Source organism: Triturus cristatus, chromosome 4_2, assembly GCF_964204655.1.
Source record: "Triturus cristatus chromosome 4_2, aTriCri1.1, whole genome shotgun sequence".
Lineage (NCBI taxonomy): Eukaryota > Metazoa > Chordata > Amphibia > Caudata > Salamandridae > Triturus > Triturus cristatus.
Genome location: NC_140586.1, coordinates 83,443,468 through 83,471,179, shown reverse-complemented (window position 1 = coordinate 83,471,179; position 27,712 = coordinate 83,443,468). Strand labels below are relative to the sequence as shown.

Genomic DNA, 27,712 nt, shown 5'->3' with positions numbered 1-27,712 from the left:
ACTGTCAAGCGCCGCCCCCGCCGCTTCACCTGTCGCTGACTGGGCCGCGCCCCCACAAGCCGCACTGTCATTGGCGGCTGCGGGTGCGCCCTGGCTGTGGTGCATCGTCAGTGCGGAGGCTCGAGAGGTGTGTCCGACCCGGACATCGCCGGGAAACCTGCACGGCTGACGGAGGATCTTCGCAAGGGCCGGTGAGGCCGAAGTCTGAGGTAAACCCTGGGGAGGAGGGCGGGAGGCCTGGGAGAAGCCCAGTGCACGCCCCTCCCCCGGGGAATCCGATCGTCGGGCCTGCTTGGCCCTGCAACTTCCCCGGAGTGGGGAAGCGGTCGAACCATGGCCCAGTGAATTCGTGCCAGTGTAATACTAAACGTTGGCCCCTAGAGTGGAAATAACTGCCTCCCCAGTCAACATGAGTTCCCTACGGAGGTAGCCAGTTCAATGCTCAGAGCTTGGTCCCCTTGATGAAAAGCATAAGTGAAGCGCTATATTTAATGACTCTACTCAAAGTACTATGTGATCGCTAAGAGAAACGCTATATTTAATGTCTCTACTTGAAGTGCTATGTGATCCATAAGTGAAGCGCTATATTTAATGACTCTACTCAAAGTACTATGTGATCGCTAAGAGAAACGCTATATTTAATGTCTCTACCTGAAGTGCTATGTGATCCATAATTGAAGCGCTATAGTTAATGACTCTACTCAAAGTACTATGTGATTGCCAAGTAAAGCGCTATGTCTGAAGACTCTATTTAAAGTGGTAGGAAATCGCTATGTGAAGTGCTATGTTTAGACCCTCTATTTAAGGCGCTATGAAATCGCTATAGGTAGTGCTATATTTAATGTCTCTGTCCAAAGCACTATTGAATTGACAGTACTGTGATTGATCATCAGGTGGCATGCTTGATTTCGTAACAGATTTAAAATGTCTATGCAATGCCAATCTGGTCACGAAGAAATGTTTAGACCCTAATGTGAAGCGGATAAAAGCTAATTAGGGCCATTTGAAAGGAAAGGAAAAGAATGATAAAAGAGAAGATCAAGCTTTTCTAATTTCTCTAAATTCCTTGGTGTAGTGTCGTTTTTAGTGGTGGTACGCTGGAGTGCTGAGTTGAGTGGAATGCAAGCACGACATAATACTCCGGAATGACGCCTTATCACCTGAGCCAAGCTACCAAAGGTCTTTAGGTCCAACATGGTGGTACTGGTGGTGGTGGTATTGGTGGTGTACAGGAAGTACAGGTGGTAGTGGTCCTAGTAGTACTGCTGGTAATGGTACTGGTAGTAGTGGTACTGTTGGTGGTGGTACTGTTGGTGGTTGTAATGGTGGTGGTGGTACTGGTGATGGTGCTGGTGGCACTGGTAGTTGTGGTACTGGTGGTGCTTCTACTTGTGATACTGGTGGTGGTGGTACTAGTGGTGGTGGGACTGGAGGAACTGGGACTGGTGGTGGTGGTACTGGTGGTGGTGGTACTGGTGGAGGTGCTACTGGTGGTGGTGGTGGTAGTGCTGGTGGTGGTGCTGGTGGTAGTACTGGTGGTGGTACTGTGGTTGTACTGGTGGTGGTCTTGTTGATGTTGATGGTGGTGGTACTGGTACTGGTGGTGGTTTGGTGGTGGTACTGCTGGTGGTGGTTGTACTGGTGGTGGTGGTGGTACTGGTGGTGGTGGTGCATGTACTGGTGGTACTGGAACTGGTGGTACTGGTGGTGGTGGTATGGGTGGTGGTGGTACTGGTGGTGGTGGTACTGGTGGTGGTACAGGCGGTGGTAGTCCTGGTGGTACAGGTGGTACTGGTGATACAGGTGGAATTGGTGTTGGTACTGGTGGTAGTGGTGCTAATGGTACTGGTAGTGGTGTTACTGTTGGTGGTGGTATTGGTTGTGGTGGTACTGGTGATACGGGTGGTTGTGGTACTGGTGGCATTGGTGATGGTGGTACTGGTGGTGGTGGTACTGGTGGTGGAATTACTGGTGGTGGTACTGGTGGTGGTACTGGTGGTGTTACTGGTGGCCCTCGGACTGGTAGTGGTGGTACTGGTGGTGGTGGTACTGGTTGTGGTGGTGATACTGGTGGTACTGGTGGTACTAGTACTAGTACTGATGGTACTGGTACTGGTGGTAGTGGTACTGGTGGTACTGATAATGGTGGTACTGGTGGTGGTGGTATTGGTGGTGGTATTGGTAGTGGTGCTGGTGATATTGGTGGGGGTACTGGTGGTATTGGTGGGGGTACTGGTACTGGTGGTATTGGTGGTAGTACTGGTACTGGTGGTATTGGTGGTGGTACTGCTACTGTTGGTATTGGTGGTGGTACTAGTGGTATTGGTGGTGGTACTGGTGGAATTGGTGGTACTGGTGGCGATACAAGTCCTTGTGGTATTGGTGGTGGTGGTACTGGAACTGGTGTTACTGGTGATACTAGTACTGGTGGTACTGGTATAGGTGGAACTGGTGGTGGTTCTGGTGGTAAGGTTGGTTGTGGTACTGGTGGTCGTGGTACTGGTACTGGTGGTGGTGGTGGCAGCACTGGTGGTTGTTCTGGTGGTGGTACATGTGGTGTTACTGGTGGTGATGGTACTGGTGGTGGTGGTACTGGTAGTGGTGGTGGTACTGGTGGTACTGGTGGTGGTAGGACTAGCGGTGGTACTGGTACTGATACTGGTGGTGGTGGTACTGGTGGTGGTGGTGGTGGTACTGGTGGTGATGGTGGTACTGGTGATGGTACTGGTGGTGGTGGTACTGGTCGGGATACTGGTGGTTGTGGTGATACTGGTGGTACCGGTGGTAATTCTTGTGGTGGTACTGGTGGTGGTACTAGTGGTGGTGGTGGTACTGGTGTTGGTGGTACTGGTGGTGGTGGTATTGGTGGTAATGTTACATGTGGTGGTTGAGTTATTAGTGGTACTGGTACTTGTGGTACTTGAACTGGTGGTACTGGTGATGGTGGTATTGGTGGTGGTGGTACTGGTGGTTGTGGTAGTGATGCTGGTGGTGGTGGTAGGTGGTGGTACTAGTGGTGGTGGTGGTGGGAGTACTGGTGGTGGTACTGATGATGGTGGTTGTACTGGTAGCGCTGTTACTGGTAGTAGTGGTACTGGTGGTGGTGGTACTGTGATGGTCATACTGGTGGAGCTAGTGGTAGTGGTACGGTACTGGTGATGGTGGTTGTGGTGATACTGGTGGTGGTGGTACAGGTGGTGGTTGGACTGGTGGTACTGGTGAGGTGGTACTGGTAATAGTTGTACTAATAATACTGGGACTGGTGCTGGTACTGTTGGCACTGGTACTGGTGATGCTGGTACTGGTGGTGCTGGTGGTGGTGGTAGTGATGGTGGTACTGGTGTTGGTGGTACTGGTGGTGGTGGTGGTGATGGTGGGGGTGCTGGATGTTGGTGGTGGTGGTACTGGTGGTGGTGGTATTGGTGGTGTAAAGGAGGTACAGGTGGTAGTGGTCCTAGTAGTACTGCTGGTAATGGTACTGGTAGTGGTGGTACTGTTGGTGGTGGTACTGTTGGTGGTGGTAATGGTGGTGGTACTGGTGATGGTGGTGGTGGCACTGGTGGTTGTGGTACTGGTGGTGCTTCTACTTGTGATACTGGTGGTGGTGGTAGTAGTGGTGGTGGGACTGGCGGAACTCGGACTGGTGGTGGTGGTACTGGTGGTGGTGGTACTGATGGAGGTGCTACTGCTGGTGGTTGTACTGGTGGGGGTGGTGGTAGTGCTGGTGGTGGTGCTGGTGGTAGTACTGGTGGTGGTAATGTGGTTGTACTTGTGGTGGTCTTGGTGATGGTGATTGTGGTGGTACTGGTGGTGGTTTTGGTGGTGGTACTGCTGGTGGTGGTAGTACTGGTGGTGGTGGTGGTACTGGTGGTGGTGGTGCATGTACTGGTGGTACTGGAGCTGGTGGTACTGGTAGTGGTGGTATGGGTGGTGGTGGTACTGGTGGTGGTACTGGTGGTTGTGGTACTGGTGGTGGTACAGGCGGTGGTAGTACTGGTGGTACAGGTGGTACTGGTGATACAGGTGGTACTGGTGGTGGTACTGGTGGTAGTGGTGCTAATGGTACTGGTAGTGGTGTTACTGTTGGTGGTGGTATTGGTGGTGGTGGTACTGGTGATACGGGTGGTTGTGGTACTGGTGGCATTGGTGATGGTGGTACTGGTGGTGGTGGTACTGATGGTGGTACTGGTGGTGGAAGTACTGGTGGTGGTACTGGTGGTGGTACTGGTGGTGTTACTGGTGGCACTCGGATTGATAGTGGTGGTGGTGGTACTGGTGGTGGTGGTACTTGTGATAGTGGTACTGGTGGTGGTGGTACTGGTGGTGGTGGTAGTGGTGGTGATACTGGCAGTGGTGGCACTGGTGGTGGTACTGGTGGTAGTACTGGTGGTAAAGGTACTGGTGGTGGTGGTACCGGTGGTGGTGGTGGTACTGGTGGTACAGGTGGTACTGGTGGTAATGGTACTGCTAGTGGTGGTACTGGTGGTGGTACGGGTGGTGGTGGTTCTGGTGGTACTGGTGGTGCTGGTGGTGGTGGTACTGGTGGTGGTAGTACTGGTGGTGGAAGTACTGGTGTTAGTGGTGGTGGTACTGGTGGTACTCGCACTGGTGATGGTACTGGTGGTACTGGTGGTGGTGGTACTGGTGGTAATGGTGGTGGTGGTACTGGTGATGGTGGTACTGGTGGTACTGGTGGTGGTGGTACTGGTGGTGGTAGTGGTACTGGTGGTGGTGGTGGTACTGTTAGTGGTGGTGGGGGTACTGGTGGTGGGGTACTGGTGGTGGTGGTGGTACTGGTGGTGGGGTACTGGTGGTGGTGGTGGTGGTACTGCTGGTGGAGGTACTGGTGGTAGTACTAGTGGTGGTACTGGTGGTGGTGGTACTGGTGGTTGTGGTACTGGTGGTGGTGGTACTGGTGGTACTGGTGGTGGCACTGGTAGTGGTGGTAGTAATGGTACTGGTAGTTGTGATACAAGTGTCGGTGATGGTACTGGTGGTACAGGTACTGGTGGTCGTACTGGTGGTGGTGATGGTACTGGTGGTGATGGTACTGGTGGTGGTGGTGGTACTGGTAGTGGCAGTTGTGGTGGTGGTGGTACTGGTGGTGGTATTGGTGGTGATGGTACTGGTGGTGGTGGTACTGCTAGTGGTGGTACTGGTGGTGGCAGTTGTGGTGGTGGTGGTACTGCTTGGTGCGGTGTTGGTGGTGGCAGTGGTGGTGGTGGTGGCAGTGGTGGGGGTACTGGTGGTGGTGGTGGTACTGGTGATGGTGGTGGTACTGGTGGTGGTGGTACTGGTGGTGGTGGTGGTAGTGGTGGTACTGGTAGTGGTAGTAATGGTACTGGTAGTGGTGGTGATGGTGGTGGTACTGGTCGTGGTGGTGGTACTGGTGGTGTTGGGTGTACTGAAGTGGTGGTACTGGTGGTGGTATGGGTGGTGGTAGTGCTGGTGGTGGTACTGGTGGTGGTGGTGGTACGGGTGGTGGTGATACTAGTGGTACTGGGGTGGTGGTACTGGTGGTACAGGTGGTACTGGTGGTAATGGTACTGGTGGTAATGGTACTGATGGTGTTGGTACTGATGGTGGTGGTACTGGTGGTGGCACTGGTGGTACTGGTGATGGTGCTGGTGGTACTGGTGGTTGTGTTACTGATGGTGGTGGTACTGGTGGTACTCAAACTGGTGGTGGTGGGACTGATACTGATAGTACTGGTGATGGTGATACTGGTGGAGGTGGTACTGGTGGAGGTGGTGTTGGTAGTGGTGGTGGCACTGGTGGTACTGGTGATGGTGCTGGTGGTACTGGTGGTTGTGTTACTGGTGGTGGTGGTACTGGTGGTACTCAAACTGGTGGTGGTGGTACTGATACTGATAGTACTGGTGATGGTGGTACTGGTGGAGGTGGTACTGGTGGAGGTGGTGTTGGTAGTGGTGGTGGTGGTACTGGTGGTGCTCATGGTGGTACTGGTGGTCGGACTGGTTGTGGTACTGGTGGTGGAGGTGGTACTTGTGGTACTGGTACTGTTGGTACTGGTGGTGGTTCTGGTGGTGGTTCTGGTGGTGATACTGGTAGTGGTGGTATTGGTGGTGGTACTCGTGGTGGTAGTACTGGTGGTACTGGTAATGGTGGTACTGGAACTGGTGGTACTGGTGGTGGTGGTATGGGTGGTGGTGGTACTGGTAATGGTACTGGTGGTGGTACTGGTTGTAGTACTGGTGGTGGTGGTGGTAGTGCTGGTGCTACTCATGGTGGTAGTAAAGGTGGTGGTGGTACTGGCGGTGGTTGTACTGGTGGTACAGGTGGTACTAATGGTACAGGTGGTACTGGTAGTGGTGTTACTGTTGGTGGTGGTATTGGTGGGGTGGTGGCGGTGGTGTTACTGGTGGCATTGGTGGTACTGGTGGTGATGGTGGTACTGGTGGTGGAAGTACTGGTGTTGGTACTGGTGGTACTCGGACTGGTAGTGGTGGTGGTACTGGTGGTAATGGTGGTGGTGGTGGTACTAGTGATGGTGGTGCTGGTGGTAGTGGTAGTGGTGGTACTGCTTGGTGCGGTGTTGTTGGCCTTCAATGTCTGTGATGAGTGTCGTCTTTTAGTACTACTTCGATGTCTGTGGCCGTCTCGGTTGTTGTTTCTGAGAACATTGTCAGCCTGGTTTCTCCCCAACATCCACCTGTCCCACAGCGACCGCAGACCCCGACAGGTGATGTTCATTGCATGACCACAGAACATGTCTATGTTTCTCTGCCCAGTGCATATCCTTAATATATTGGGGGTCCACGCAGGCAGTCAACATTGTAGGGCAGTCCATCCACTCTGGCCTGTTTAGCTGCTGCTGAACAAGGTGCAGTCACGAGCAGGGGCGCCTGACTCCAGTTTTATGCGGCCCGTGGCTCCCGGCCGCTGTCCGTCCCTGGCACGAGGTGGACAGTCTGTGGCCCTCAGCAGACCCTGGGCTGTGCGTCCTGCAGCCACAGCCCCGAGACAGGCCCCTGAGCCCCAAGAGCACAGACGAGCAGGAGAGATTATTGGACAGGGGACAACGGGACCAATAATCGCTGCTTTCACTGTTGGGCCTCTCGGATGGCCATGTGGCGCGCGGCCCTTTTGCACCCCAGGGCATCATGTACATTTAGCGCATCCCTAAATCAGGCGTGCAACGCCCATTTGGCTAAACGGGCTTCAGCAACCCCCCTCGTCGTCGTCTTCAGCCCGGGCTGCCAAGGTTCAGATGACAGTATGACACACTTTCCTGATTTACATGCACTGAAATAATGAAAGTACGCAAACCGTTCTTTCCCAGTTTTATTTGTATTAAGGGTCCACATGGGGTAGAGTTTTTATTATGGGATGCTTTAGCATCCGAGATTTTGATTTTAATGACCACTTCTGAGGGCCCAGAACCAGCCTGAGCCAGCCAGTCTCCAAAAGGTTTCAGCAATCCTTCCTGCCCCCCCCCCTTTTGTTTTCTTTGAGACGGGCTGCCACCAAGGTGATAGGCAGGGATTTTACCTAAGCACCTTTGATGTGATGTGCAGCCGAGGGCGGCTCCTCCAGTATGGCGGAGGAGCGTTGCCCCACCGCTTTACAGCAGTGGGAACAAGAGAAACATTCAATGATAATGACTTTAAGTTATTATCATTCTATGCTTTGTGACGTGTCCTGCTGCTTTGCGGGTGGGCGGGGCTGCTCTGCTCACGGAGCAGGGTAGGGCAGGAGTGGTTTTCCCACTCTAAAGTGCGTGAGGACTGTTTAGTCGGCCCCCAGGGGCCGCCCAAACCACTCATGCGCACTTTCCCACTTCTCCATGCAGGTTGCATTACAGCCTGCATGGAGAACATGCCCACCCCTCCAGCCCTTCAGCCCCTGGCTGAGCACCATGTCAATGCGCTCAGACCAATCACAACGTTGCATTGCAGCGTTGTGATTGGCTTAGGGGAGTTAGCCTGGCTGCCTGCTTCCTGAAGTCGGAGACAGGAGAGCAGGAGCAGCGATGCGAGACCGGCCTCAAGGTAAGTTTAGATTTTTTTATTTTGCCCCCCAGCTCGCAACCCCCCGCAGCCTTCCTCGCAACCCCCCGCGCCCTGCCTCTGAGCCATGCCAGTCACTGCTGTGTGCAGCATGGGCTGGGAGTGGCAAGATGTGCACAGCAAATCAATGTGATACCAGCAGGAATTCCTTTACAAAGGAAAAGCGTCACCTGCACTGACCATCCCTTTGCCCCTGCTGTGTACATCTTCCCAGCCACGGTCCGTGCAGGTAACAGCGGTAAGGCGATGTGGTACTTGCAAGTGAAGCAGATCGTGGCCTCATTTGCAGCAAGTAGCCTTGAGGCAGTAGTACCCTGGCATGTCCTTGCAAGAGATGCTGATGTGAAGCAGAACAAGCCCCCCTTATCTGCTGAGTGGCCCTTGCCAGTGCTGCCACGGGTGGAGGGGGGTCCCTGCCTGTGATGTCAATTGAAGCATATGGGGCCCATTTCTAATACATCCAGTCAAGGGGTAGGTTGGTCTTTCTAAAGTAGTCTGCAGGACTGTAACAACAAATGGTGGCCGAATATGTCCACCACGTCCTAAGTTTGGATCAGTAGTATGTGCATTGCAGACAGGTTTTTCGATTCTTCTATCTCAATAAAGACCAATGAAACCTGCCAATTTTAAACATTCACTGTGCTGTACATTTGTTACACCATCACAATACACATTTTAAGCTGCCTCTTGCAATTAACCGGTAGTTCTTTGTAAGATTTTCCTCCATCTGAAGCGAGGCCCCAATGTGTTAAGCTGATTTATAACACCAAGCCTGTCCGCAGGCCATCGGGCTAGCCTAGGATAACAACTTTTTCTTAGTTTCATTTCATTATTTGTTTACTATGTAAATTGGCTTGCGTGTGGTCTCCTTTTGTTATTTTCTTCATTCTTTAATATTATTTGGCCATTTGTTAAACATGGACATTCACTGGCTTGGTGGAAGGAATTGCAGTGTGAAAATACAGGTATTTAGATAGTTCCATTATTTCAGGTGGGATAGTGGTCTGCGGTCTGTAATTGTACGGAATGATCTCACACCTATCACAAACACACAAGTACAAAAACACTTGAAAGTCTGAGTTTATTAAACACAACCTTATTTTACATATATTACCTTCCTTAGGCATACACCTTCCATGTACTAATATATTTATACATGAATTACTTTGCTTTTAATTCAGCATATCCAATGCACTACCCAAGATCTCACCTTATATCTCTAGCAATATATCCTCTACCTCCACTCTGACTCATTTCAAACCTCACTCTACTACTCTCTCTAAAGCACTACCCTATCTCTAACCCTATACCTCTATCAATATACCCTCTACCTCCATTCTTTCATTCATCCCAAACACCATACTCTTCCCTCCTCTACCCCTCCTTGCATCCTCTCATAAAGCTTTTTGTTGTAGATTACTTGTTAGCTTTTCTCTACTGCACAGCTCTGTTGGAGTTGGAATGTTGCATGACATCATGGAATGCCTGGGTGTCTCTCTAGAGGAGTTTGGCAGTTGGTGTACTCAGGCTGAGCTGAATGGAGCTTGCTCCTGGTGGGGCTATCCTTGTACTTCCTAACTTCCTCCTGTTATCCTGACCACCTGTGATGGAACTAAGCTACCATTAAAGAAGTATCTTACATGAACCTATGGACTCCCGTACTTCTTTATAACATTTTGGCGACGATCTTAAGGAATGACGTGTGCACTAAGGAGTAAGGACTTCTAGGAACTAAGGAACCAAAAGAAAAGGAACTAAGGATTTTAAGGACTTTCAAGACGTCAATTGAAACACAAAAGTAACGCCCTGGTCAGCCCCACCAGTGTCCTGTAACATCTGGACAGCCTGCAGCCTGGGCGTTTAGTCTACTGTCACCCATCTGTCTGCTGTCATCTGGAGTTTTCAACGGTGCCCAGCTACCCTCAAGCTCGCCTAGTTACTTTGCAGACGCTCTGTATTGGTCTGTCTGTGTGTGTGTCTATGGTGAGCCTGCTGTCATCTTGCTGTCTTCTAGAAGACGTCTGATACAGTCTCTTCAGCAACGGTTTGTTTATCTATGTGGAATGGGAAGTGTTGTTGTCAGCGTTTTCTACGAAGTCTGGGCAGTGACCGACAGTGATTACATAGCTACGTCCAGGCTATGTCCAAGGGGTAGCGGTGCGGATTTAGCGACAGCTGCGGCGATCTTGTGGAACTGTTCTGGTGTTTGGAGTAGCGGCAGGGCAGTGCTTTATGGGGGACACTGATTGCTTCAGACGACTTTCACCAAGCAACGCACGCATTCGCCCTACCTGCTGCGTGTGGCCTGCTGCGTGTGACAGTTGCTTCGGAGGAGCTCCGCTGCCCTTGACCTGCTCCCTTATTGTGGTGACGTCGTAGAATCTTCACGTGAGTTGGTGGAACATCCTGAGTTCTTCGTGTTTGCGTCCTGGCTCTGCCGTCAGTCGTTCCAAGTACGCTGTTACGTAGGCACGTCTCAAATGGGGGCGGCCATCTTTGTTTATCATTGCGGTGACAACGCTCATCTGCCGACTGTTCAAGGTGTGTTTTTTTGCTAATCGTGTTGCCAATAAAGTTTCGTGGGCAAAATCACCCGGTCGGCCTGATTCACAAGTGGTCAAAGAGTAGAGCGGCACAGTAAGGGGAGTACTTTCCGCAATTTACGTAAGGTGATGGATCTTGTGAACAAGTGGGTGATGGAGCTTTGAACATTAATTTCAACGGCGGAATTCAGGGAAAGAAAGGGACTCGACTGTTCTACACGGCATGCTGGCAGCTGTGGAAGGTCTTGTGTGGAGTTCTCGGGTGATAGACCGATCACCGGTGCCTAGTATTTCTCCTTGCCTTCTCTCACAGCACTGCTTGTATTGGCTTGTGAGAGCCATGGGGAACTCAATGTATCAATTCTTTTCTCAACACTGTGTTGATTGGAGGTTAAAGTTTTTTGGCTAATGTATTTCTTTTGCTCTACCCTGTCATGGGGAAGTCTGTTGTTGTTGCTTAGCCTTATTCTATGTACCTTCTGCTGTATTCTACTAAAGGCAAGTTGTGTGTCTTTCTCGTTGTGTACACTTGTGGTGTACTGTGGTGTTTTGTCATTGCTGGCTGGTCAATGTCCTGTACTAGTTCGCTAGGCAAGCACCCTACGTAGGGGAGGTGGTGTTGTTTCTGGGTAGTCAATGCCTATGAGCTATTTTCCAAGATCAGTACTCTGTGGTGTATCTTAGGTTGTCTTTGGGTGGTAGTCAATGCCTCATGTCAGTTTTTAGGGTGACTGCTCTGTGGGTGTACCCTACCTAGGTGTAGTCGTATTATTTTGCGTAGTGTTTAACATGCAGTGTATCTGTCTCTTTGGGGAGGTTGTGCTGGTAGTTGATGTCAGTAGTTTCTCGGTCTATATACATTTATTCGGGGAGGTTGTGGGGGTAGTCTGTGCCTCTAATCTAGTTTTCGGTGTTCCGGGGTTAGTATCCTGTGTACCCTTCTAGGTGTAAACTAGTTAGGGGTTGTGGTTCAGGTTGCGTTTGTAGGTTGTCAATGTCTCTAAGTTGTTGTCTGTGTACGTAGAGTGTACCCATTTCTTTGGGGAGGTTGTGGGGGTAGGCAATGCCTCTATTTTAGTCTTCTAGTTTTCTTGGGTCTGTGTACCCTATGGTGTACCCTATTTAGGGGAGGTTGTTTTTTTTCAAGGGTTAGTACTCTGTGTTTTTGGCGTGCTTGACTAATTTCCAGCGCTATCAATGGGTCTTCTTTTCTAGTTGACACTGTGTTCCAGTCGAAGTCCGCCTCCATGGAACTCGTGGCCAAGGGTTTCATGTTTGGAGGACTTTGAGTGTGCAGTTTTGTGTTTAGATCTCTTTGTTACTCCTGGTGGATCTTAAGAGTCAGCATGCCTTCTAGCCTAATCCTTGTTGTTGTTTTTGGAGATGTTGTTTTCTTCCAAGGGTCTGTATTTACATCCACCTGGTTACAGGGTGTTTCCCCTGGGTGTACCCACTTTTGGGGAGGATGGGTGGGTGTTCGCCTTTCTTGTTGCATTGTGTTTTTCATCTGTGCCATGCATTGTTTTCCCTAAGGGAGGGGGATGGGGCGTGTAGTGATGTTGTTTGTGATCTTTAACATATGTCTGTTCATGCTAGTCGTTTTGTGTTACCTCGTGCATTACACCCGAGGATAGGTGCACTTCATTGCTGCACCTTCTTGCCTAAGGTTTATTGGGTATCTTACTTTACTTCTTTTGTTCCCTAAGGGAAGAGGATGTGTTGTAGATTACTTGTTAGCTTTTCTCTACTGCACAGCTCTGTTGGAGTTGGAATGTTGCATGACATCATGGAATGCCTGGGTGTCTCTCTAGAGGAGTTTGGCAGTTGGTGTACTCAGGCTGAGCTGAATGGAGCTTGCTCCTGGTGGGGCTATCCTTGTACTTCCTAACTTCCTCCTGTTATCCTGACCACCTGTGATGGAACTAAGCTACCATTAAAGAAGTATCTTACATGAACCTATGGACTCCCGTACTTCTTTATAACACTTTTACTATTCAGATCTCCCAAACTAAAAGTGCTTCAACACCTCATATGGGGTAGCAAGCGCTATATAAAGGCAAACCTTTTCCCTCTTCTATGCCCCCACTATCCTTCTCAATCCAAATAACAGACGAACATATCCACCGCTCAAAATAATTCCATATTTCACTATACTAATTTACTACTAATCCTCTATGAGCTCCAGAGTAGTGTGCTACTCACCGAAAAAGCGCTTTGACGCCTCGTCAAGCGTAGTACGTGCTATATAAATGCAATTACAATAGGAGCTGCACCAGCTGAAGAGGTGAGTATTGGATCTTTGTGACAGGGATATAATTACCAAGTTTTGTGTTCTTAGCAGTGTGCCTAGCCAGGCATTTGACCTGTCTTTTGAAGAACAGCAAATGTAACATGATATCATCAGACTGCAAATGCTTTATTATTTCTCACGCACCCTCTGAATTCCAGCATGGTTATTTTGGGGGTGCTGCTGCACAACACCCCACCCACCCCTACTTTTACTGCCTATTCATTAAAGCACCATGCTTTAATGGCTTTACTACAAAAGAATGTATGTTTGTAAGTGCTATAGTTTGTAACAACACTGCAAATGGGCACCCCGCTCCCGCCTCCCAGCTGCTCCGCCCACCCGCGCACTTGGCCTTAAATGGCGACCGTGCGACGCAGGTGAGTGTGACCCACTTGTGGGACACCCCCGCGCCGCACGGCCACCAGCTGCTGCGTGTGCCCCTTGCATCCCTGTGCCTCGCTGCTGCCTCGTTCCTGATTGCCGCCGCTGCGGTTGTTTTGCCCTTTGTTTTCACGTGAATTTGTGCCTGCTTGTCATAAACCCGATTTTTCCCTTGTTTTGACGAATCTTTGTGCCTGTTTTGTCTGAATTTCGTTTTCCCCGTGTTTCGCCTTCCTTCCTTGTTGCCCGCCGCCCTCCGCCCTCCCTTCCCGCCAAACGCCGCTTTTCCCCGCCCTTTTTTGTATTCTGTACCCTCCCCGCTCCCGCCTCCCAGCTGCTCCGCCCACCCGCGCACTTCGCCTTAAATGGCGACCGTGCGAACGCGCAGCGTTGACGCGCAGCGGGCGCGCCAATTGTGCGCTGAAGGCGCGCCAAAGGTAAGCCCGTCTGCGCCCGTCCGCGCCTGGACCGCGCCCAGTGCCAGGAACCCTGGACCTCGACGATCCCGACCGACCCGCCGGACGTACGCCGCCGCCACCCTCACCGCTCTCAACACCGGCCGACTTCCAGACTGCCACCAAGCCACTCCACGACGTACCCACGGACCTTTCAGCTGCCACGCCTGCAAGTTCACCTGCACCCGGACCTGCCTCGCACCAGCACCCACCAAGTCGAACGCCAGCAGCACCCACCTCAAGTGCATCCTGATCAACACCCGCTCCGTCCACAGACACGCCATCGAAGTCTGGAACCTCCTAGACGCCACAGCCCCTGACGTTGCCTTCCTCACGGAGACCTGGATGAACGCATCCTCAGCTCCCGACATCGCCATCGCCATCCCAGAGGGCTACAAGATCGTCCGGAGGGACCGAAACGCCAACCAGATGGGAGGAGGCATCGCCATCATCCACAGGAACACCATCCGTCTCACGACCAGCACCGACGACACCCTGACAACCGCCGAACACCTGCATTTCCAGATCCACACCAACCCGAACACCACCCTCAGAGGCACCCTGATCTACCGACCCCCGGGACCACGCACACAATTCAGCGAGGACATCGCCGACTTCGTCAGCCCGCATGCCCTCCCCTCCGCTGACTACATCCTCCTGGGAGACCTCAACTTCCATCTGGAAAACAACAACGACCGCAACACCACCACCCTGCTCGACAACCTCGCCAACCTTGGACTCAAGCAACTGGTGTCCACCCCCACCCACCTCGCCGGACACACACTCGACGCAGTCTTCTCTTCCAGCACAGACATCGAGTTCAGCCACGCCACAGAGCTTCAATGGACGGACCACAGCTGCGTCCACTTCACTTTCAAGAGAACGACGACCCACCACCACCAGCAACAGGCCGCCCGCAGAAGCTGGAACAAGATCACAGCAGACCAGCTCGCCACCTCCCTGAGTCAGCACCCCCCTGCCAGCTCAGCGAACCCCAGCCAGGCCGCCGACAACCTCACGAAGTGGATCAGCAACTGCGCGGACGAACTCGCCCCTCTGAGGACCCCGCCTAGCAGACCCGGCAGCAAGAAGGCCCCATGGTTCACCGACGAACTCAAGAGCTCCAAGAAGAACTGCCGAGCCCTCGAGAAAGTCTGGAGAAGGGAACCGACACCGGACAACAGGACCTCCTACAAACTGGCCACCCGGAAACACCACCAGCTGATCCGCGCCGCCAAGAAAACAGCATTTAAGGACCGGTTGGACAACAACGCACACAACTGCAAGGAACTCTTTAACATCGTGAAAGAACTTTCCAACCCCAGCGCAGGAAACAACGACGTCACCCCATCGCAAGACCTCTGCAACTCCCTCGCTTCATACTTCCACAACAAGATCACGGACATACACAGCAGCTTCAACAACCAACCAACGCACACCGTGACCGAACAACCACCCCCCACCACCATCCTTCACGCCTGGACCCCGATCAGCACCGAAGACACCATCCGCACAATGAACTCCATCCACTCCGGATCACCGACCGACCCTTGCCCTCACCACGTCTTCAACAAGGCCGACGCTGTCATCGCACCCCACCTGCGAGACATCATCAACACATCCTTCGACACCACCATCTTCCCGGAGAGCTGGAAGCACGCCGAACTCAGCGCTCTACTCAAGAAACCAACAGCGGACCCCACCGACCTCAAGAATTACCGCCCCATCTCGCTTCTCCCGTTTCCAGCCAAAGTCATCGAGAAGACCGTCAACAAGCAGATGGCCGCCTTCCTCGAGACGAACGGATCCCTCGACCCCTCACAGTCCGGCTTCCGAGCCAACCACAGCACCGAGACCGCCCTCATCGCCGCCACCGATGACATCCGAGCCCTGATGGACAATGGAGAAACAGCGGCCCTCATCCTCCTGGACCTCTCCGCGGCATTCGACACTGTCTGCCACCGCACCCTAGTACAGCGCCTCAGCAACGTCGGAATCCAGGACAAGGCGCTGGAATGGATCATCTCCTTCCTCGACGGAAGAACACAGAGAGTCCGCCTACCACCGTACAAGTCAGAGGCCTCCGAAGTCATCTGCGGCGTCCCCCAAGGATCATCTCTGAGTCCCACCCTCTTCAACGTCTACATGAGCCCCCTCGCGGCCATCGTACGCAAACACAACCTCAGCATAATCTCCTACGCCGACGACACCCAGCTGATCCTCTCCCTGACCAACAACCCCGCCGCCGCCAGAGCCAACCTGCACGACGGGATGAAAGAGGTAGCCGAGTGGATGACGATCAGCCGCCTGAAACTGAACTCGGACAAGACGGAGATCCTCATCCTGGGCTCCTCACCCTCCGCCTGGGACGACTCCTGGTGGCCTCCCGCCCTGGGCACCGCACCCAAACCGACAGACCACGCACGCAACCTGGGCTTCGTCCTGGACTCCTCCCTCTCCATGACCAGGCAAGTTAACAAAGTCTCCTCGACGTGCTTCAACATCCTACGCATGCTACGGAAGATCTTCTGGTGGATCCCCACCGAGACCAGGAAGACCGTCACCCAGGCCCTCGTCACCAGCCGTCTGGACTACGGCAACGCCCTCTACGCCGGTACCACCGCCAAGCTCCAGAAGAGACTCCAGCGGATCCAGAACGCCTCAGCCAGACTCATCCTCGACATCCCACGAACCAGCCACATCTCCGGACCTCTGAGAGACCTTCACTGGCTCCCCGTCAACAAAAGAATCACCTTCCGCCTCCTCACCCACGCACACAAAGCTCTACACGACCGAGGCCCGAGTTACCTCAACAGCCGAGTCAACTTCTACGCTCCCAAACGCCACCTCCGCTCAGCCAACCACGCCCTCGCCGCCGTCCCCCGCATCCGAAGAGCAACTACAGGAGGAAGGTCCTTCTCCTACCTGGCCGCCAAGACCTGGAACTCCCTCCCCCCCGACCTGCGCCTGACCCAAGACCACCTCTCCTTCAGGAAGAAGCTGAAGACCTGGCTGTTCGAGCAGTAGCGGCACCCCCCCCCCCCCCCCCAGCGCCTTGAGACCCTACGGGTATGTAGCGCGCTCTACAAGTGTCATTGATTGATTGATTGACATTGCAAATTCTGAAATTCCTTCTGTGTCTTTGGGGGGTGGACAAGTACATGACACACGTGTCCAGAGTCACATTTTTGTGTGAATTATATCTTTGACCAGTCCTGGTTTCTCAGAGAGTAGCATGTTGTTCTGGGGTCTTTCCAACCAATTTCATGAGCATTTCATTAGTAAAAAGGGTGCAATTTTAACCATTTACAAAATATTGTGGTGTGAAAATATAATGCATTTGAGTGACACTTTATTGCAAGATGAACAAATCCCTTATGTCTGTTATTATATAAATGGTTGACGTTACCCTCTGTTCTCCAATTTAATTCTCATAAAACTAATTGTTGTCCAGTTTCGATTGCAGAATTTGCCACTTCTTTTTCTCAGCTTGACCTGAGCATCACCCGATCCTGATGTCTACAATGTTAGCCCCGCCCCAATTGATTAACATGTTAGCCACGCCCCTTTGTTTGCCATGTTAGGCCCCCTTCCTCTCCGAAGTTAAGACCTAATTGCCCCCCTGGTTTCAATCATCAGACTTGAAGCAACAGAAGGTGGGACAAATACAGGAAAGGGTGTTTAAACTTTAAATCATTGCGAAACGTATTAATCTAGCTTCATGAGCAGCCATGATCAGGAATGAAAGAAGACTGTCTCTTTCCGTACAGGGTTCTAAGGCCTGGCCAGGAAGAGAATCCCTCATAGCTGGCCTTCTGTCTTAGAATGTTTAACCGTTTGTACTAATATTAAAAAGGGTGTTGAGTTTCATGCTCAACAGTGGCTGAAAGCATCAAGATGGGGTTTGCAATCCTTTGGGCCATAGACTCCAAAATAAAATTCCACTTAAATCTTTCCTTACAAAATAGTTGATCTGTATTTAAAGTCTAAATTCATTCAAACTGACTTCCCTTGTGTCATAGGGCTGTGTTAATTTATTATTTTAAATCTGTATCCAGCATACACTGTGGCACGTGCTTCAGACCATATTTAGAGGCATGACAAGTTTAAATATGACAGTAGTCAGCTAAAAATGAGATATTTTGCGAAATATACTTTTGCAGACTTTATTTTCTTGTGCTACTTAACCCACATGTAATTATACAACGCTGCGCTGCCTGCCAACGCTTTATAAGTGCTACATTAAGGTATAAACAATAAGAATCATTGGCAAAGCTAATAGGTCTGCCCTTTGCTAAAGCTATTGGCTTTGGCAATGTGTTGTAGCTATGTTGTACACAAGTGTGGCTGCTGTTTAGCATGGGCAAACGTGAGGGGGGTTGGGGTGAGGTGGAGTGGGCTAGACTGGGTGTAGAGTAGTGTTGAGTGGGGTAGATTGGCATTGAGTGGAGTAGGGTAGAGTGGGTATATTGTATTGGGGTATATTGTAGTGAAGTAAAGTGGGCTAGATTGGAGTTGTGGGGGTAGATTGTAGTGGGGTAGTTTGGAGTGGTGCTGTTTGGAGTGGGGTGCATTGGAGTGGGGTAGATTTACGTGGGGAAATGTGGTAGATTTGTGTAGGGGGCAGGGTACATTGGAGTGGGGAAGATTATTGGTGTGGGGTTGATTTGCGTGGGGTAGAGTGGAGAGGGTGGAATGGGCTGGATCAGGGTGGAGTGGGTAGATCGGGTGGAGTGGGGTTGATCAGGGTGGAGTGGGGTAGACTGAGGTGGAGTGGGACATTGACATTACAGACAACACATTTTCAATTGAAATGACCATTACATTTGCACAGACATGCAGTTTTACAGCGCACAAACTATGTGTGGAAATGTCTTCACCTACTGTATTGGAGTGTTTTGATCTTTTTCGAATATTAGTTTCCACCACACTTCAGAAATACAAAAAAATAAATAAACTTAATTTGTACTTTCATAATTTTGATATATTTTGAAATATCTTCACTGTTCATTTTGTTGTGTTTTAGAAAAAAGTCTTTCCGTTTCACAGCAAGATTGTCACATAACTTCTCTTACTTTGAAGTCAGAGAAAGAAAAATAAACACTAGGATCCCTGGAAGACAGAGCCTGACATTTGACCTGTGTCTTTGAAGGCACAGCAGTGGCGTAGCTATACGTACTGCCTCATTGGGCGGCCCTTAAGTTTGCTACCCGGGTGTAGGTAAGAGCTGGGTGCCGGCTGACAGACGACTTAGGACTTGTTCCTGAGGGGTCGAGGGGGAGATGAACGACTTGTTCTTGAGGCCGGGGGGGGGTGGTGATAGTCAGGGCTTTAAGTGGGATGAAAAAACTGGGGGGTCTCACAAAGGGGCGTGGTCAATATCATTAAAGGCGTGGCTTAAAAACAGGTATGCAAAAAATCTGTGCTTAGCATAGTGTGCCATCCGACTTGTATTTTGCTGTTTCTCTCATTGCATCCACATATATGATACAACAAGTAACATCATATCTACAACAAGTCAGGACTGTTGGCTTTGTCAATGGTTTTTAGTTGCATAAGATAAATAAGTAGCAACTATGGCTTGTTATATAGAATATTGAGAAAGCTTCCTCTTAAAGCCCTGGTGACACCACGACAATGTTGCTCCTCCTGAGTTTCAAAAAGAGAAGGGAAATCTAGAGAGAAATTACTCTCTTTAAAGAATTTCCCTTCCCCTAGTACGCTCACCTGGCATGACGTCATGCCGTAACTTCTCCACAAGTGTGCCTGCTGTCACTGCAGTCCGGTAAGAAAACAGACCGCCTGTGCCAGGGCACAAAACAGAGCCCGATAGAGACCCGTTTCGAGACCTCCTTAAACAAGCATTGGCATAGCCAATAGGTCTCGCCTTTGGGACCTTATAAGTGTTTAGCCATGCAACAGTTGCATAACTAAACACTTATAAGGTCCCAAAAGCAAGACCTATTGGCTATGCCAATGCTTGTTTTAACTGCTGCAATCTATTGAAGCCTCACGGAGAACATCAAGGCGGCCGCGAAAGTGATCGCTATCGCGATCAAACATGAAAGTGAAAGTAATAGCGGTAAAGCGCGAAGCGCGCGCCCGCGCACATGCACTGTAGGTCTAGGCTGGCCTGGTAGCACTTTTTGGAGCCCTCACAAAATGTCTTGCCAGACCAGCACATGCGCTGGGTCAGGCAAGACCTAAAAAACTGCCGGTGCTCAGACCCGGTGAGACCCGGCCCACTTAAAGCCCTGGTGATAGTCGACAGACACAACTCCCGCCGCCCCAAAAAACTGCCGCATGGGGCGGACCGCCCTCGCACCACCCAGTTACGTCACTGTGGCACAGCAAATGTGACACGATAAGAACAAGATTTAAAGGGCTGTTTACTGAAAACGAGTACTTGGATGGATACAGTAAAAAAGAATTTCTCTATCAGATGGACAAAGGCATGCTGGGCAGCCTAAAGCAAATAAAGCCACCAAATAGAAAGCAAGCAAATGTGAGTTACAAACCACAAAGCCAATGGTCGGCAATGGGCAGAATGCATATCCAGGGAAGCTTTCAGAATGCCCACAAGAAGTACTTAGGAACCCGACAGCAGCTTAGCCCTAAAAATGATAGCGGTGGGAGGCAACACAGATAAGACTAATACAGACTCTGTTGTCTTTGCAAATGATGCTACTGCCATCCGGTGGCTAAAGGAAGTTCGCATTCGAGACAAAAAGTTCTCATAAAGATTTCGGTTATACTTTTATAAAAATAATGCTCACTGAGGCGTAATTTTATTATTCATTTTAGGAAGAGACATGCTTAAACTAATTTGTTTGCCGTTTTAGGAAGATGCTTCACCTACCTGAGCGGAAACACGAATGACATTTCTTCAAGTTTCAATTGTTCACCTAACCCTAGGCTTACGCTTAACCAAGCCTCAAACCTAACCATAATTCCAAATGATACCCCAACCATAAACCATGACCTTTCACAGTGCTTAACAACATTCTCAGATGAACCAATAAGGCAACACACAGTGCTTAACAAACTCCCTATAAAACTACAGGGACGTCGTGAGTGACCCGACTACAATAAGCAATAATGCAATTATCAGGCCATTGCACCTTGTTATTGGCAAACCTAGAACCGGGGGAAAGTAAAATTGTTTCAATCCAACAGGTCCAAACTCCAAGTCATGCAGTTCATTTTTAAGGAAACTAATTCCAACGCATCTCAGGGAGGCGCCATGGAAGCAGCTGCTAGACCCAGAGGGGGAGAATGAGTGGCGACAGGTACTCTCAGGGTATTTGCCTCTCTTGGCGGAATAGGCTTGTCTGCACCCCATTTGGTTGGCATTCAAGTAGGTGCACTTTTGTTTAATGAACTCATCTGTGACGGGCATCATAGCGGCTGCCACAGGAAGTCACATGTGCAACAGGTGCATAGGATTGGCCCGTGGTACCGGCCCTTTTTGTGCCCAACAATCATATGACTGGGGTGTGGCTTGACGCCAACCGAAGATGGGCGCTGCCTGAGGAGGCTCCGTGGGGACTCATCGGAGGTGCGGACTTTCCAGCGGACCCTCCCTTTGTTGCTGCTCCTGGAGAACATCTGCTGCCATGAGACACACTCCCCCATGGTTCTGTTCCTTTCTGCGGCTTCGGTGAGCTCTCCTTCATTTTAAATGCGACCAGCGTGTTTTCCCTCGGAAGCTCGTGCCCGCCATTTTGTCTCCCGACGCTTGCTGTCTCATCGTTTGCAACCATGGAATCTATCCACAGTAACCAGCTTTCAATATTAGCCACATTTTGTTCCTCAATTTGATGGCATTTCCTTCTTTTGCTCTTGTAAATGCCTCTTGTCAGTTCATGCAGTGGTGACTGGCTTTCACATGACTTTCATGTCTTCTATGGTTGATTTTCAATAGTATTGTTATTTTTGGACGCTCTGGTAACATCTCTTAATGCCTCACTCTCCTCAACTAACCTTGCTCCAAAACTAATTGCTTCCTCTGGCAAACGAGTTAAAACAAATCCTCCTTCACCTACTGTGTCTCCTCCGCCAGACACTATGGATGTATTACTTGAGGAAATACGTGCTCTTCATCCTTATATGGAAGAAACAAACAGTCGTCTTCAATCCCTGGATGACAAATGGTCTACTATGGAAAATAGGATCATACTGATGGAACGGCGAGTAGACTCTGTCCAGGATGTAATACACCAGGTTCCTTCCAATCTGATATTCTCTCTCTCCAGAAACAAGTGGAGAATTTGGAAAACCGCAATCGACGCCATAACCTGCGTATTTATGGCCTGGCAGAACGCTTGGAAGGTTCGGATCCCATCTCTTTCTTTAAGTCATTTCTTCCAAAAAACCCTGTGTCTCTCAACGTCTCCTGTTTTGAACATCCAGCGAGCTCATCATTTGGGTCGGAATACAACCTCAATGTCTTCTTCATCTAAACCCAGAGGAGTCATTATCTATTTCCTAGAATATACAGACTTACTGCGGGTCTTGCAAGCTGCTAAATCTAAAGAACATGTCACTTGGCAAGGCTCCACTCTCTTTTTTGCTCAGGACTATGCCAAAGCAACGGCAGATCGTCGGAAGAAATTTCTTGCCATGCGACCAGCTCTTCGTGCTCTTAATGCTCGTTTTGGACGTTTCCACCCTTGCCTCTTCAAAGTTACGGATAAAAATAAAATTACGACTTATGAAGACCCTGTTTTGCTTCAGAGATTCTTGGATTAATGCCGTGAAGATAAGATGGACATATCTCGATCTGCTCCTGTTTAACTTTTGTCCTCATAATGTCTTTTTGTGCTTTTTATCTCTAAAATGTTTTATCTCTCAGTTTATTTAATGTTTTTTAGCATACCTTATTAATACTTCTTACTTGTCATATTTTTTCTCTTTTTGTCCACTAGGTGCAGTTATTTTGCGTATAAAATCTATGTCATCACTGGTCTGTTCTGGATGATGTCCTCCTTCCCTGATCCGCCCTGAGTCACACGGTTAGTTGTGCCATTTTCCTTATGTAGCTTCACCACCCTCATCCTTTTATGTTATTTGTAGTGCGTCAGTATGTTTTTGAATCTTCTATCTTGCTTTGTTTCTTTAATGTACTTATTTTTCTTCCTTTATTGTACCTTCTTCATCCTGTTTCTCCTCTTTTTGCATCTTCTTGTTTTTCATCGATGCACTTTCCTTTTTTCTTTTCTCTCTTCTTTCTTTCCTTTCTTCTCTTCTCTTCTCTTTTCCTCTCTCTTCTTTTTCTCTTCTTCTCTCTTCTACCTTTCTCTTTTTTTCACTCTTATATCCCTTTTCATAACTGCTATTCTTTATTCTCTTGTTCTTTATAATTATTGGTATGGCTACATATTTATTGTGTTATTCATTAATATCTTTCGCTCTTCTGCACGTGTTAATTGTTATACTTATTATTATGCAATGTTAATATTATCTTGCTTCTTATAAATGGCGTTAAAAGTTGTTTCATGTAAAGTTAAAGGTTTAGGTTCTCCGATCAAACGTCAGAGGGTTTATCCCATTTATCTCATTTAAACTGTGATATAGCTTTATTACAGGAAACTCATGTTGTGGATAAAGAAATTCCTAAACTTAAAAGATTGTGGGTAGGAAATGTCTTTGCTTCCCCAGGAACAGGTCATCGCAATGGTGTTATCATTTTATGTCATAAACATCTTGACTTATAGATTGTCACTCACGAATCAAACACTTCAGGTAGATGGGTTTCTGTCTCATTATTACTTAACAATATCCCCATTGGCAGTGCGGAGGGGGAGGATGGTTCGCTGAGGGGCTGAACATTTTACATCACCAAGATGGCTATACCTAATCCAGGAATGTATTCGATCCTCTCCTGGAATGTGACCAGGATTGGGAATAAGGTTAAGAGAGGGCTGGTGGCAGCATACTTTAAAAGATTGAAACCAGATATTATTCTCCTACAGGAGACTCACTTAAAAGGCACTCAATGTGGGTTCCTAGGTCGAGGGGCATACAAAACATTGCCCCATGCTGAATTCTCTACTGGGGCGAGGGGGGTGGCAATACTCATCAGAAAAAATCCACCCTTCAGACTAAAAACGCACTTGGGCTGACCCCTACGGCACATATGCAGCAGTCAAAGGAATGTGGAACAGAAGACACATCACCTTTATTAGTGTGTACGCATCACCCAAGCTCCAAAGGCAAACGATGGAGAAACTTGCAGCGATTTTATTGGAGGCGGGCTCCAACACACATATTATAGGGGGTGACTTTATTGACGTGTTGGACCCTACAAGTGACCGCAAGACTGTCCCAACGGGAGACCCCAAGGACACGCCACTTAAACGGTTTGTAGATATATTAACACTCACGGACATATGGCGTATGCAGCATCCTCAGAGTAGAGCCTACTCCTTTTACTCAGGAGCCCGCAAAGCTTTTTCAAGGATAGATTACATATTTGCCCCAGTGGGAGAACTACGAGAGATACATAAGGTAGAATACTTGGCAAGGGGTCTCTCGGACCACTCCCCTTTATGGCACATGGTGGGTGCCCGTGTAAAATGACCGAACGGGGAATGGAAGCTGAACCCTTGAGAACTCAAAGATACTCAGGATGCTAAGGAACTCAGGGTAGACACTAAGCTGTATTTTAGAGAGAACGTGGGGTCGGTGGACTCGGCAATAACATTGTGGGAGGCATACAAACCTGTATTACGTGATAGGGCACACAAAGGAGGATGAGGAGATCTCCGGGTTGGAATCTCAACTACTGCAGCTTGAAGCACTTGCAACTACGTGCAATGATCCTTCATTGCTCCGCAGCCTACAACTCCTTAGGCAGGAATATTTCGCACTGGCCAAAAAAGAAGCGCAACACGCAATACAGGCCATGCACCAGCGTCTGTACGATGTGGGAGACAAGACAGGTAGATTGCTAGTGTGGCTTAGCAAAAAAGAGCTTGATAGCAGGTGGGTTTCGCAGATACAGACAGAGGATGGACTAACTCATCTGACCCAGGTCGCAATAGCCAACGCCTTTGCAGACTACTACGAGGCCTTCTACATGCAACGCGAGTTAGCAGAGCCGTCAGGAATATCTCCGGGCATTACGGCTCCCCAAATTAACAGATAGCGAATCAGAAACACTAGACGATAAGATTACAATAGATGAAATAACGGCAGCATTGGTCAGTTGAAGACTGGGAAGTCCCCAGGGCCTAATGGACTACCCCCAGAATTATTTAAGCAACATGCAACGCTATTCGGACCGCACCTCCCCAACTATTCTTGGAGGCGCACGAGATAGGAAGCTTCCCCAGAGACATGAGGACAGCTACGATCGTGGTAATCTCTAAAAAGGACAGACCACCACAGGTGTGCAGCTCCTATCACCCTATCTCCCTTATAAACATAGAGACCAGGATATTAGCCAGAATACTAGCAAACATGCTCACAGCGGTGATTACTGGGCTCATTCACAGAGACCAATCTGGCTTCATGCCTAAAAGGTCGACGAGGCTCAACTTGAGGAGGTTGCATAATTGGTTGGAGGTGGTGAATAAAAGAGAAGATCCACATCTCATCCTGTCACTGGATGCCGAAAAAGCATTCAACACTGTACACTGGCCCTTTCTTATGTCTGTGCTAGAGGAGTTCGGATTTGGTCCGGTGTTTAGGCGCTGGATTGCCATACTTTACGAAAAACCCATGGCAAGGGTCAGAGTCAATGGGGTGGTGTCACGGGACTTCCGTATAGGAAGGCACACTCGACAGGGATGTCCACTATCCCCATTACTTTTTGCTTTGGTGCTGGAACCACTCGCCTGTGTGATCAGAATGCACCCGGACATAATGGGGTTTCGAAGAGGAGAGAATGATTGGACCGATGTACGCATATCCCTGTATACTGATGACATATTGCTGTATGTCACAAACCTCGAAATCGCACTCCCTGCAAATATGGATAGTTGTGAAACCTATGGCACACATGTGGGGTATGAAATCAATTGGGGAAAATCGTACTTATATCCAGTAGATAAGAACCGTGGTTATACAGCTGGCCCAAGCCAGCTCCAGCTGGAGCGGGAGGGAATAAAATACCTAGGGATTTATGTTACAACCAATACGGCTATGGCACTGGATCATAACCTCTATAGGGTGCTTAGGGAATTTTGCGCATACGTGGAGAGATGGAGGACCTTACCGCTGACACTGCTAGGCAGGGCAGCATTATATAAAATGATAGTGCTCCCTAAATTCCTTTACGTATTGCAAAACATCTATCAGATAATACCAGCTGAAGTGTTTAAGAAAATTGATGACACGTTACGGACATTTCTCTGGGATGGGAGACCACCGAGGGTTGCGCTGGCGACGCTACAACGTAACCAATATAATGGAGGTATCTCCCTGCCAGATCTTCGGGCATATTATTGGGCGGCCCATTTAGTGTTGATAAATGAGTGGCAGTACATGGATACGCACTTGAACACACAAAATTCAGCAAGCGCCCATATACACATTACATATACGGGGGGAAGGGCACCGCATAGCTCCTGACCGCGACAAGGATTGTTGTAACAGCATGGAAACGGGCTGAAGGACAAATGAAATGGGATGGCCGGGTCACCAGAGAAACCCCGCTTTGGGTGGGGAAGTGGCTTCTGGAATTCACAAAATTGGTAAGTTTCCGATAATGGGACCTGCTAGGCATTTCATAACTTAAGGACATATTGCACCGTAAAGAGCTGGTCACTTTCCCACACCTTCAGGCTGAATATGATATGAATACAACCCAACACTACAAGTACATGCAACTGGCCCATGCATGGCGGGCACAGCACATAGACACCGCCGACATCCCTGAATATGCACCTTTAGTGGGACGACTCTTGATGGGGGAGTTAGAGGAAAAGGGGGTCTCATGGACATACAGAACGATAATAAATACTAAGCCAGACACATTGCAGAACCTGCGGGTGAAATGGGAGTCGAAGTTGGGAGAAATGAAGGATTTAAACTGGCAAATGGCGTTGATGCATCCTCGAGAGGTGGCCATTAAATCACAGCTTAGACTGATTCAATTCAAATTCCTGCATAGAGTATACTATGACAGAGCACGACTGCATCGTATAGGGAGGGCGGAGACACCTGATTGTGCTGTAGAGCGTCAGAGGGTTTATTCTTCCATACAGTATGGGACTGTTCAAAGATCCAGCTGTACTGGGCTAATCTGTTGGAGGAGCTGGGAAATATTCTGGGAGGGACGATTTCACTTACTCCCCAGTTTATTCTGCTAGGAATATCTACCGAAATTGACCTCCCCAAACCACAGTTAATCGTACTCCAATTGGGATTGGTGGTGGCGAAACGTGACTTGGCTAAGGCATGGGGGGCGGAGACGAGTCCATCCCTAGTTGAATGGAAAAAGAGTATGGATATGTATATGTTGGGAGAAAAGATGACTTATAAAGCATGGGGCTGCCCAAAACGTTTTGGAAAATATGGAAACCATGGCTGGCACACTATGGACTCTCACTTTCTGATTCACAATAATCTCCTAGGGTGGGAATGCAGGTGAAGGAAATGGAAGGGCCTCCCGTAGATGTACGGAGGTATACTACAGTCAATTGAATATTCCGCTACTGCTATTCGAATATGATACAGATGTCGAATTGAATTTGTCAATTTGTTTTGCTATTGGAGAATGTTTTCGTATTGTAAATGAGAAAATGTTAATAAATATATTTTCAACAAAAAAACCAATATCCCCATGACCCTTTATAATCTCTATGCCCCTACTGCTCCAGATGTCACTTTTTGGCCCACTATTTTATCAAAATTAATGTCCGTTCAAGATGATTTTTAATTGGTTGGGGGCAATTGTAATAGTTATGGACATGATTATTGATCGTAAATCTACTTCTTAATTTATCCCTTCTACTATGTTCTCCCAGTTTACCTCCACTATTCTAAACGGTCATTAGTAGATGCATG

General features: G+C 49.2%; 1 protein-coding gene across 1 annotated transcript in view; it reads left to right on the top strand.

Moving 5' to 3' along the window:
• Window positions 1-22,688: 22,688 nt before the first annotated feature.
• The window catches only part of LOC146833042 (uncharacterized), a 48,888-nt gene continuing 43,864 nt past the window's right edge, over window positions 22,689-27,712 (top strand). The window contains exon 1 of the mRNA XM_085600041.1: window positions 22,689-22,713. The gene's annotated coding sequence lies outside the window, so the exon portion shown is untranslated. The remainder of the gene's footprint in view (window positions 22,714-27,712) is intronic.